This window comes from Bos grunniens, chromosome 29 (assembly GCF_055505025.1).
Source record: "Bos grunniens cultivar Pamir isolate PY7600 chromosome 29, Bosgru_T2T1.0, whole genome shotgun sequence".
Classification (NCBI taxonomy): Eukaryota; Metazoa; Chordata; class Mammalia; order Artiodactyla; family Bovidae; genus Bos; species Bos grunniens.
The window spans coordinates 41,994,764-42,007,847 of NC_141193.1; the positions used below are offsets into that span (position 1 = coordinate 41,994,764).

Here is a 13,084-nt window from a genome sequence, read left to right on the forward strand (position 1 = left end):
CATTTTGCCAAAAGCGAACCCAGGTTCTTATTTTAAAAGTGGTAAATGCTTAGCTCCAAGGCAGGACATGGGCTTCCCTGGTGGCTCAGCTGGTACAGAATCTGCCTGCAATGCAGGAGACCTGGGTTTGATCCCTGGGTTGGGAAGATCCCTTGCAGAAGGGAAAGGCTACCCACTCCAGTATTCTGGCCTGGAGAACTCCATGGACTATACAGACATGACTAAGAGTCAGACACGACTAAGAGACTTTCACTTCACAAGGAAGGACATATTTATCATTTATGGAATTACTGATCTCCAGTGTGGTCCAGTCCATAGGTTAGTATATGACATTACCATTTTTCAACACATATATGCCTTCCTAAGGCAGTGGTTTTGTCGCTAAGTTGTGTCCAGGTCTTGCGACCCCATGAACTGTAGCCCACCAGGCTCCTCTTCCCAGGCAAGAACACTGGAGTGAGTTACCATTTCCTTCTCCAGGGTATCTTCCTGACTCAGGGATTGAACCCCCGTCTGCTGCATTGCGGGCAGATTCTTTACCATCTGAGTCACCAAGGAAGCCTTATACCTTCCTACAGAAGTCCTGAATTAAATAGCAGTACCATTCTCTACCAAGTACCTTTTACCAAAAGCTTTAAAATATCTTATCTGTACCCACAAGTCCAAACAAGAGTCCCTTCTAGCAACCTCAAATCCACCTTTCAAACTTTGAACAGTGTTACTATTCTAAAATCTAGTTATTTCACATACAATATTGAGATACTTCCATTAGTTCCTTGCTGCCTCCAAGATAAGGAGAAAGTTTTAGACCACTGTTGGGTGGGCACCAGCCCCCCACATTAAATAAATGATCTCATTTAATCCTCTGAACAACTTTGTGAGGCAGGTCTGATCACTGACATTTTACAGACACATTAAGGAAATGGTGATAAGGTCTCAGGATGCACCCCTCAACATGTCCCAAGACGGTAGACCTAAAACAACCCTAGAATCCATTCTATCAAGAATCAAAGAATTAAACTGAAAACCAAGATCCTTTGTCTCTTTTTCTCTTTTCTTCTTTTCCCATTTAGGTTATTACAGAATATGGAGCAGAGTTCCCTATGCTATATAGAAGGTATAGATAGTAGGCATAAGCTATATAGTAGGTCCTTGTTGGTTATTTTAAACATAACAGCGTGAGGGACTTCCCTGGTCCAGTGGTTAAGAGTCCGCCTGCCAACACAGGGGACATGGATTCGATCCCTGAGGCAGGAAGAGCTCACACGCGGCGGGGCAAGCTACACTGCGCACCGCGACCACTGAGCCCCTGCTCCGCAAGAAGAGAAGCCCCCCGATGAGAGGAAGAGAAGCCCCCACGCACCACAAATAGAGAAGGCCCACGTGTAGCGCCCACGCAGCAACCAAGACCCGGCACAGCCAAACAGAAACGAACCAATAAAAATGCGTACATGTCAATCCCAAGCGCCCAGTCCACCCGTCCCTGCTACCCTTCCCCCTCGCCCCCGCCCCCGTAACCATAAATTCATTCTCCAAGTCTGTGAGCCAGGCTTTTTATTACTAAAACCCAAATGATTAGCCTAAAACCAGCAGGGGTGAAGATTCTGCCCTAAAGAATCTAACGCGCCACAGTTCATTCCTCCCAGTGCAGATGGCTGCCGGAGGGGTTGAGGCACGGATCTGACGGAGCGCCTTGGCTTGGCCAGGGGTCCGGCCCCTGCCCTCAGCCTCACAGCCCTGGGTTTTAATCATCTGACTCAGCCAGCGGCAGCAGACCCCAGGCGCCTGTGGCTGTGAGTAATGGCGACACAAGACACATCTGTCTGATCAGAAGCTGATGGTGTCAGTTACACCAGGGGTTACAGTAAAACAATGCTCTACAAGGGAAACAAGAACGCCTACTCGCCCCAGAGCTAAGCAATGCCCTTGTTTCTCCAACTCACAATGCGAACTTGTGGTACCATTTACTAGCTCTTATACCCCTCTCTCGAATATGCTTTGATGCACTTATAGAAAGAGAACTTACCTAGGAATAATAAAGCAAATCTGTTTCCACTGCTACTGCTAAGTCACTTCAGTCGTGTCCGACTCTGTGTGACCCCAGAGATGGCAGCCCACCAGGCTCCCCTGTCCCTGGGACTCTCTAGGCAAGAACACTGGAGTGGGTTGCCATTTCCTTCTCCGATGCATGAAAGTGGAAAGGGAAAGTGAAGTCGCTCAGTCGTGTCCGACTCTTAGCGACCCCATGGACTGCAGCCTACCAGGCTCCTCCATCCATGGGATTTTCCAGGCAAAAGTACTGGAGTGGGATGCCATTGCCTTCTCCCTAGTTGTTGCAAAATGTCTACAAAGTCATGACATCAGGAAACGCTTTTATTCTGGCCTCTAATCTCTCACACCGTTATGAGGGATAATGCATAGGAAGGTGGTTTTGCTTCTTAGCAAAGTGGTAAGTGCTTCTTATACCGAATTTCAAGATTTCATTTCAGAAGAGTGACTCATTCATTCTTCCCTTTGTTCATGTATTAATTCATTAAAAACACTTCATTAAATTCCCATTGAGTGCCGGGAAACTGGATGCAGAATTAAATCAGAGACTTCAAGCCTTTAGAGGGTCAGTTTTTCCCCAAATTGGGCTTTTCATCTCCACGGTATTCCAGCCACACCCGGCATGTGCTCCTCTCCTCTCTTCCTTCCTCTCTGCCTCAACCATTCCTACAGTTCTGAGTGCTGCTCGCTCCCACTTTCTGCATTAGTCCTCAGCCAGGACCAAGTACCCACGGTGGTGGTGGTGGTTTAGTAGCTAAGTCGTGTCCGACTCTTGCAACCCCATCGACAGTAGACTGTCAGGCTCCTCTGTTCATTGGATTCTCCAGGCAAGAATACTGGAGTGGGTTGTCATTTCCTTCTCCAGGGGATCTTCCCAACCCAGGGATCAAACCCAGGTCTCCTACATTGCAGGCAGATTCTTTACCAACTGAGCTATGAGGGAAGCCCAATACCAGGGGCTACCAGACAAAAGTACTGTATTTAGTGATTTCAGAAGTGAGTGGGAGTGACACGCACGGCCTTATCAACATAAATAACCTGTTTTCATCGTACTTCTGTTAACCAGAAGTGGTCCCAAAGCAGTTCTCCCTTCTATAATCTGAGGAAGTTCTAGATTAAGAGTTTAACAGATAGATGAGCAGAAACAACTCTCCCCTCGATGATCTGCAGACCATGTGTTCTCCACGAGGGCAGTCAGCTGGGGAGACACTCGGAAAATCATGAGAGGGCCCTGAAAGCAACGGGAAGTGGAAGCACTTTCTGACCCCTGATTTATCTGTGTAAGTAATGCGTGCTAACTGATAGTACCAGTGGAGCTCCTATCTGATTCATCCAGATGCAGTCATTCTCTACCAAGCTTCTATCTGGGCAAATGTGAATGGAAAATAACCCAGAATCATAGACATTTATGGGTGGGCTTCCCAGGCAGCACTAGTGGTAAAGAATCTCTCTGCCAATGCAGGAGATGCATGAGATGCAAGTTCAATCCCTGGGTCAGGAAGATCCCCTGGAGTAGGAAATGGCAATGCACTCCAGTATTCTTGCCTGGAAAATTCTATGTACCAAGGAGCCTGGCAGGCTACAGTCCATGGGGCCGCATAGAGTCGGACAAACTGAGCGACTAAGCAGCGAGTAGCAGTACAGATATTTAAGACTGGAAAGAACTTCAACTGGTCCAACTCCTTCATTTTATAGATTTAAAAAAACTGGGACTTTCCTGATGGTCCAATGGCTCAGACTCCTTGGTCCCAATGCAGGGGGCCCAGGGTTCTATCCCTGGTCAGGAAACCAGAACCCACAGGCCACACTAAGATTCTGCACCGCCAAATAAACAATCTTTCCTTAAAAAAAAAAAAAAAAAAGCAAGAATCAGGGAGAGGACCTGAGTAACCCTGGATCTCACAGCATGTCCACGAGCCAGGCAGAAGCTGAGCCATCGGCTTCCCAAGGCAGAGCCCGTTCCGCTGCCGGGAACTGGTGCCTGCCCGTGAGTAGCCCGACTGCAGGAGCTGCTGCTGTCCTCGGGTACATCTCACCTCTCCAGCTGCTCTCACGGCCTCCCCTCAGCACACCTGGACCTTGCCTTAGGCAGTGAGAGCCAGCCCTCGGGAGCCCTGCACTCCCTGTGCAGAGGAACAGCTTCCTAGCATGGCAAGCCTGTTTTGACTCTGTGAGAAGGGCTGTGTTCTGTCTTTCTCTTCAGGATTGTGATGAAGACTAGTGAAATGCCAGCCATCCAGGAATCCTATATTCTCTGCAGAAAACAGTAGGGATCCAGTAGAGAGTCTGCATCACAATTAAGTCCTACGGATGTGAACCCCAAGAGTTGGAGCCCAGCATTTTATAAAGGCCAACAATGCTTTTGCCCAACCTTCAAGTTAGCTTCAATTGCATACACATTGACAGGCAATTCAGATAACAAACAACATTTGTCCTCCTAATGACTTTGGTGGAGAAAAATCAAGCAGGTGTCTCAATTTATGAAAGGAAAAGCTCGTTCACAAAAACTACCCAAAGCCATACAGGTACTAAAATGCAATGTTGGAGCAATGACCTTATCTACAGCTCCCTCCTCCCCACTGGGCAATTTAGCTTTAGAATTTTCTGCTCACATGTTCCAGGTCAACAACAGTGAAGACCTACGTTTTCGGTTACACCTGAGACATTCAAGATACCTGAGCCACGTAAGGAGCACAGCTTGACCCCATAACCTCAGCAGCAGCCCCGGCTCACAGGCGCTTGTACTGGAAACTAAACGACACAGGGGAACCCCAGGGGGCGAACTTTGGGGTTCACAAAAGGAGTAACCTTTATGACGGCTTTAATTATTCAAAACGACTTGAAATGGCTCTTAGCTCTGACAATAATAGAGTCAAAAGTAAGGGTTATATTTTCATTTTTTTAAAAATGTACTTGTATAGATGCAGAGAAAGATATGAAAGGCTACATTAAGTTTTGCATTAGTTGTCTCTGAGTATAGATGTATTACTGTTATTAATGCTAATATAGTGCTTAGCTAATGCTAAGTTTTGCATTAGTTGTCTTAAATGTATTAGATGTATTAAAGAAAAATGTCTTTATCTTTTTCTACAATGAACAGGTACAGTTTGGATAATAAGAAAACAAACAGTAATGATCTCACTTTTATGGAGAATCTTAAAAAAGCTAAACTCCTAGAAACAGAGTAAAATGATGGCTGCCAAAGGCTGGGGAGTGGGGGAAATGAGGAGATATTGGCCAAAGAATACAGATTTCCAGTTATAAGATGAGTAAGGTCGGAGGATCTAACATACAGTATGGTGACCACAGTATGTATTACATACTTGAAAGTGGCTAAGAGTAAACTGCAAACATCCTCACTGCAAGAAAAATAGGAGCAACATAGGCACATATAACATCATCATGTGCACACCTTAGACTTATGCAGTGTTGTATATCACTTGTATCGTAATAAGACTGGGGGGAGGGAAAACAATGATTGTTTTTATTTTTTAAATATGTTCTTCACTCCGAAAAATGGGAAAAGAGGTAATCATCACAGAAGGTTGAGAAGCTCTATTGCTGTGAACCAAGTGAACAGAAAATGCAAACAATACTTAAAGCCCCGAGACCAGAACCTTTGCCCTGCTTCTCCACTTGGGTCCCCTCAGCCCCCAAGAATATAAAGCAATACGCCAGGGCACCAATTTTACACAAATATTTTGGGGAAAAAAACTATATACAAATATTTGTATATAAAAAAACAAACCTAACAAGCATATGGAATCACATAAAAACTGCATAAAACCTTAAAACCATTTTCAAGCTTGCTGGGGCCCATCTGAACTACATACCCCAATGCACAGGAGCACTTGCCAGGCTTTTTTGCTATTGGAGACTTTTTTATGGAGAAGTCTGGGAAGCTGGAACACGAAGAGTACCATCCTATTTTCCCCTCTTCTTGAAAGAGCAGAAACTTGATTAAAACTAAGTCATTTTTCCAGTTCACTTTTTAAAAAGTCAAATTTGTCTTCATCCACTATCTTGAAAACTCCTTTACAAAACAGGTGCCAGTCAACATATTACCAGGGTAGTCTGTAAGCCCACAGGGGCACAATTCACCTACCTTCCTCACCTGAGGAGGAAAACAATCTAGCCTGGCATCCTAGGGTTATGAGGATGGTGGGGGCCCCGGGCTGCCACTGCCCACTTCTGCAGGACGGCAGACCACTCTGCACAACGTGCTAATTCATTCATTCCACAAATGTTTATTGAGCAAAGCCTGAGAAAGGCCTTTCAGTGGACAGTGGGATCATTCACAACCCAACGGTCAGGTCTAACGGATCAGCTGTGGACAATCAATCTTTCATTACACCTCAAACCACCTCTAGGATAGAGCAAACAGGGCCCCCACCCCATCCAGGCACCAGCAGCTGGGCGGGATCAGGCAGGGGCGTTCTGGAAGGGGGCTGCCGCTGGAGAGCCTAACGCATCCCAGATTCCCACCAGAATGACCGGAACCCTCGCACCTTAAGTGACATAACACCTCCAAAGTGCTTTGAGTGGCGCCGGGCACCTCGTGTGAGCTCAGTAACAGTCATTTCTGCTGTTACTATGCCAATTCGCCCTTACTCATAGAGCACCAAAAAAAAAAGGCGGGGTGGGGGGGGGGGAGGCGGGTGGAGAACACAGGTTTTCAAATCAGAAAGATTGGATTTGAATCCCAGCTTGGCCATTTACTAGCTATGTGACTAAGGGAAGCAAGTTTTCTGAGCCTCAGTTTCTTATCTGTAAAATGTAGTAAATACCAGTATCCTAGCCCTCACATAGCTCAGAGAGAATTAAGGATATGTTGTTTTACACAACAAAGAGTATCTGGCCCATAAGGGCTCCCATAAAGTCAATCCTGCCACCTCCATGGCCCCTTCCTCTGCTTCTGATGGGCCCTGGAATCTAGTAAAGGGCTACAGGGCAGAGGGAAAGAGACGGGAGAGACCCGCAGGGGACCTTCTACAGAAACCCACCAGGGCCCTCTGCTCCGCTCAGCTCTCCTCCCCTGGGTGGCGCCTCCATCCTGCAGACACCTGCCTGCCTCGCTGGGAATGCCTGCCAAGAGGACAGGAAGCTGAACAGCAGTTGGAATCCATCCCGCCTTCCAGAGTGTGTCTGTCTGTCTGGGGCTTCCTCTGCACATCCCCGCGTGGTGGAGGCTGGCAGCATGATTCATAGTCTCTTCTTATCTCTGCTTCCATCTCAACCCAGAACCCAAGCCCTGGAGCCTGCTGGTCACAGACCAGCAATAAGTGAAAATGAGGACTTTTCATGCAGACAGGAAGGGAGCCCCCTCGAAGTCAAAGGGGCTTTACAAAGGGAGGCGGGAGGAAAGGGAAGCGGGAGGAGGCGGGGTGGGGGCAGAAACAGGGGCCCACTTCCTACAGGCTGGTGGAGCCCGCTGTATTGGCTGCTGAAGCAGTTGGTTTCTCCACTTTGAAAAGACGATAAAGCCCATTCCTGTAATACACAACTCAACCGCGGGACAAGGGCTGGGTGCAGACAGAGAACTCCAAAACAAACGTGCTTGTTTTCCAAGCAGAAACCATCGGCTCCCAACTCGCCCTCCCCAGCCCCCACCTGTAGGTAGGTCCTAACGCCCCACCGTACCCCACCTGAGCAGCCGAGGGGCAGCCTGCAGACAGGTCCACCCAGCAGCCGGCCCCAAGCTAAGCTCAGTCCTCGAAAGCCCAAGGAACCGCCGCCCACCCGAGCACCACGGCCTCCCGGAGACTCGCCCCCCGGGCACTAGAGTTGGCTCTTCAGCGAGTGGGAGACTAAGCAAGGGCGCTTGCCGGACGCCCCAACGAAGGGCAGCGCGTTTCAGAACTCAGAACCAAAAAGCATCACACCACAGCAACTCCCTCATTTAAAAGAGGCGGAGCCAGTATCAGGGAGGGAAAGAGAACTCCCCGAGGTAACACAGCCAGCGGGCTGGACCGGCTCCGGGGAGGCACAGGCAGGCGGGCGACGAGAGCATCTCGCCGCTCCCCGCGTCATCTCGGCTCCAGACCCCGGGCGGGTAGTACACACCCCGAACCCCACTCCGGGCCTCCCCCAACCCCGGCGCGGCGCGCTGCGTTACCTTCCTCGGAACTGGACGCTGCGCGCCTCCTCTCCCGCGACGGGGTGCAGGCGGCTCTGCCCCCCGCACTCGCCCGGCGATCCAGGTACCGCCCGGCAGCTGTCCGCACAGGGCGGCGCGTGCGAGCTCCTGGGGCGGGCGGCGGGCGGCGGGCGGGCGCGGGGGCCACTCCCGGACGCGCCGGCCAATACCTCCCCGCCCGCCCCGCGCCCCGCCCCGGCCCGGCCCCCGCGCGCGTGGGCTCGGGCCTTCTCTCCCGCCCTTCTCTCCACCCCTCTCCGCCCCTCTCCTGTTTAATTCTCTCCCCCTGGGCTGCACTTCTTGGCCTCCATCTCAGGCGTAACTTACCCCGAAACAACTTTTTCACTTGCAGATCAAGACCGCAACACGGTTATTTTTCGATTCCTGTGCTTTAGGGGTCCTTGGAGTCCGAGAGCGTGGAGCGCCAGAAGCCCTTCCACTCTAAGATCGGAGGTCAGCTCCCCACCCGCCCCCGCGCGGGAGAAAGGGGCGCAAAGTGGTACCCGACAAGATGCTTTCACCCCGGATGTCAGTTTCCTCACCAGTGAAATACATAGAAGTACTTCGCAGGTTGTGGTGGTGGTGGTGGTGGTGATTTAGTCGCTAAGTCGTGTCCGATTCTTGCGACCCCATGAACTGTAGCTCACCAGGCTCCTCTGTCCATGGAATTTTCCAGGCAAGAATACTGGAGTGGGTTGCCATTTCCTTCTCCAGGGGATCTTCCCAACCCAGGGATCAGACCCTGGTCTCCTGCATTGCAGGCAGATTCTTTACCGACTGAGCTATGTGGGAAGTCCATCACAGGTTGTAGGGGAAATTAAATGAGCGGATGATTTAAAAATACCTTATACAGGGTCTTCCCTGGAGGTCCAGTGGTTAAGACACCGCGCTTCCACTGCATGGGGCACAGGTTCCATCCTTAGTGGGGGAGGTAAGATTCCCACATGCAGCGTGGCTTGGCCAAAAAATGGGGGGGGGGGGGGAGAGGGAGGGCGGGAGTCTATGTATTTTATATGTATATACAGTAATACCTGGATAAATGGTGAGGGCGGTGTGTTCGGTCTGACTACCCAGTGGGGGCGCAGTGAGGACGGGCACACTGCTGGAAGGTGCTGGCTGCTGCCGAGGCAGGCACGCCTATAAACACAATATTGTATCTTGGCCAGTTAAAAAAAAAAGTTACCGATGATAAAGCCAGCTCAGGCAAACCTGGGAAACTGGTGAACTTTAAGGCTGTTTGCTTCCTGGTCATCTCCCCAGTCATTGTTGAACATCCATTTGAAGGTAACCCATATCTGCCTTGGGTCCTTCCAGAGACCTCCTTCTCCCAATCTTGGAAATGCTGATCCCCAAAGGACTGGTTCAGGCTGGGTGCAGCACTGCCCATCTGTCCTAGGAATCCTTGCCTTGGGTTAATGTGGGTATTTGGGCTTTTATCCAAGCTTTAAGAGCCTAAATGTGTCCCCATGCTGGGTGAGCACTCCAGATGCAAAACAGGATTAAGCCTTTGAAAAGACAAATTTGTGAACAATTTAAGTGTAGAGTTGCTGCTGTTCAGTGTAGAGTTGTTGATCAGTCTTTGCTACCCCATGGACTGCATGCAGCACACCAGGCTTTCCTGTCCTTCACTATCTCCTGGAGTTTGCTCAAACTCATGTCCATTGAGTCCATAATGCCATCCAACCATCTCTCATCCTCTGTTACCCACTTCTCCTCCTGCTATCAATAACTGGTATAATAGTTGCACAGGAAGAAGAGTTTATCTCCTTCGTGCTTCTCTCCAGCCTGGAGGGCAGGCACTGGGTCTTGGGCCTCCCCACCCTCTCCCTTCCCCACCCTGCATCACCTGTTATAAGGCTTAGTGAGAACCTGATGCTCGCTATTCTGTGTCACTCCTCCCCAGCAAACAGACAGCAACTCCCAATGGCAAGGGAAGGTCTAAGGCTTCTCACCTAAGGTTCTGGGGCAGGCAGGTGGGGGAGATACTTTGAGGTAGAGTCTCGTTAGGGACTCTGAACTCATCCAGAGCTATATGACTCAGAGGTTGAAAGCTAGAGCTCTGAGACTCCTCTAGTGGTCCAGTGGTTAAGACTGTGTGCTTCCCCAGCAGGGGCCATGGGTTCCATCCCTGGTTGGGGAACTAAGATCCCACATGCCTCGAGGCCAGTAAATTAAAAAAAAGAGCAAGAGCTCAAACAACCAAAGTTCAAACACTGAACCCACCATTTTCTAAGAGGACCTGAGTTCAGTTATTTAACCTCTCTGTGCCTCCATTTGTTCCCCTGTTGAGAAGATGACAATCTTGCTCCTCTCTAAGGCTCCTGTGAAAATTAAAATGAGACAGCACATGTGTTTAGCAGGGTGCCTTGCGCACAGAGTGTGTTGAATAAATCTTAGTTAACATGATCCTAGCAAGTCTGGGGTGGTTTGTTCCTTTTATGGATTGCCATTCTTCAAAATGGTTTGCTTATAAGTGACAGAGATTTCACAGAATTCTCTGTTGATATCGAAGAGAAAGAGAAGGGGGGTAGGGATAATGCAATGCAGTGGTGACAAGAGCCATGTCCTGACTCCACTGGACTCCACCACTGAACTAGCCCGGTCACTCTGGACAAATCACATAACCTCTTTAAGCCGCGGTTCCTCTTCTGTGAAATAGAAATAGTAAGATTACCTATCTCATGTAAGGGAGACGCTGTAATACACATAGCACACTGCCTGGCCCAGTTAAGATCTCAATAGCTATTAGTAAGATAGGGCTTCCCAGGTGGCACTTGTGATAAGAACCTGCCTGCTAATGCAGGAGGCATAAGAGACGTGAGTTCAGTCCCTGGGTTGGGAAGATCCCCTGGAAGAGAAAATGGCAACTCACTCCAGTATTCTTGCCTGGAGAATCCCATAGACAAAGGAGCCTTAAAGAGCTACAGTCCATAGGTTCATGAATACAACTGAAGCAGCTTAGTGCACACACACGATAATGATAATGGTTAGAGGAGAGGTCTTATACTTTGGAAAAAGGGAAAAGTAATGGGACAGTAATGCATTGGAAGGGGAAATGTAATCCCTCCCCAAACTAAACTTAATCATAAAGGATGGAGCTGGATCTATGAAAAAAAATCTGATTGGGATGGGGCAGAAGTTAGCTTAGAAACCCAAAGGTGGAGCTCAAGCCTGGAGAGTTTCCCAGCTGGGTGTGGGTTACTTAAATTTGGGGCCTCAGTTCAAACAAAGATAAAATTCTTGCAACTCTACAAACTAAAATAGAATGAAGTGTTGTTTGCAGAGTTGTGTATGACTGCCCTCTGAGCTGGCCTCTTGGGATGGTAGAAAGCCAAAGATCTTGTTTTCAAATGGGAATCTGGGATTTAACCCCTCACACCACCCAGCTGTGACTTTGTAGAGTCACAGGCTCTTTGCCAAACTTAGTTTTATCAGCCAGTTGGTAGGTAAATATTTGTGGGATAGGTTAGGTGTGGTTCCTGCAGGCTTGGAACATCCTCACCTCTATTTCTGTTCCAGGGAATCCTTCTCAGCCATAAGGACCAGGGACAAATGTCACAAGAGTCTACCCTCCTAGGTTGAATGAATCAACCCTTTGAATCTCTCTAACCCCCATGATGTATTACTTAAGCCCTTTCTTGGCATTGATTTCATTGTGTCTTTATAGTTAGGTGTCACAGGATATGCCACTCTTCACCAGCTCTAAAGCTGCTCCAATTCAGGGGCTTCCCTGATAGCTCAGTTGGGAAAGAATCCACCTGCAATGCAGGAGACCCCAGTTCGATTCCTGAGTCTGGAAGATCCCTTGAGAAGGGATAGGCTACCCACCCCAGTATTCTGGGGCTTCCCTTGTGGCTCACCTGGTAAAGAATTTGCCTATAATGCCGGAGACCTGGGTTCGATCCCTGGGTTGGGAAGATCCCCTGGAGAAGAGAAAGGCTACCCACACCAGTATTCTGGCCTGGGGAATTCCATGGACTGTATAGTCCATGGGGTCACAAAGAGTGGGACACAGCGGAGCGACTGTCACTTTTCCAATTCAGGGACCCCTTTGTTCTCTTTGTGCTTCTTCTCACGACCTCCACCCTTCCGCCACCCCCACCTCTACCCCAGATGACTGTACACCCTAGGAACTCAATGCTTGTTAAACTGCAGCTCATAGTAAACACGTTACAGAGAACAGCACTGTTGCCATCGTGGAAAAGTGAAACAAAACAGAACAAAATCTTCCAGGGAAGAGATGCGTTTATCTTTAAGCTATGCGGATTTTTAACTTCTTACCCACAAAAAATGGAAGATATTGCAAAATGCTGTACAATTACATTTGGTTTGGTAATGTGGTTAGGTGACATAGCAAGCAGTGGGGATCAAATGTACAACATTTAGAATATAATTCAGTCATAGTACTGGGTTTTGGAATTTGGTTTTCTAAGCAATTTGCAAATACTGACTATCATTTTAACTTTTGGAAGTACAAACTCTGGCCTTAAACTGTGGTAGCAGTCTCTCCACAGTCTTTAATAATGCCTTGCATTTCTAACAAGGCTTTGTATTTTTCAAAGCTCTTTCACTTTGATTACCTCATTTGATCTTCACATCAACGCCGTGATGTACGAAGGGCTGCTATTATATCTGCATTTTACGGATGAAGTTAGGAGGGATTTGAAAGGATCAGGTCCTAGGCTTAGGCCAAATGACACACTAGGGACACAGCCAGGGATCTGTAAAGCAGAGATTTCTGATATTCATGAACATTTTGGCATCATTGGTTATAAGCTTTATGAGCAACAGTCTTATGCAGACATGTCTTAATTTACATTCATGTGTATACTTTTTCACACAGAGTTCCTTTTAAAAAGTAAAGAAAGGGACTTCCCTGGTGGTCCAGTGGTTAAGAAG

At 48.5% G+C, this 13,084-nt stretch overlaps 1 protein-coding gene across 17 annotated transcripts in view; it reads right to left on the reverse strand.

Moving 5' to 3' along the window:
* LOC147342538 (synaptotagmin-like protein 2) overlaps nucleotides 1–13,084 on the reverse strand; it is a 141,581-nt gene that overhangs the window by 112,469 nt on the left and 16,028 nt on the right. For 8 of the 17 annotated variants that reach the window (XM_086384679.1, XM_086384678.1, XM_086384670.1 and 5 more), the window contains exon 1: nucleotides 8,165–8,356. The exons of 3 other annotated variants lie outside the window; for them this stretch is intronic. The gene's annotated coding sequence lies outside the window, so the exon portion shown is untranslated. Of the gene's footprint in view, nucleotides 1–8,164; nucleotides 8,387–13,084 lie in introns of those variants that run through there. 6 more of the 17 variants (XM_086384662.1, XM_086384661.1, XM_086384660.1 and 3 more) reach the window with 4 other exon arrangements.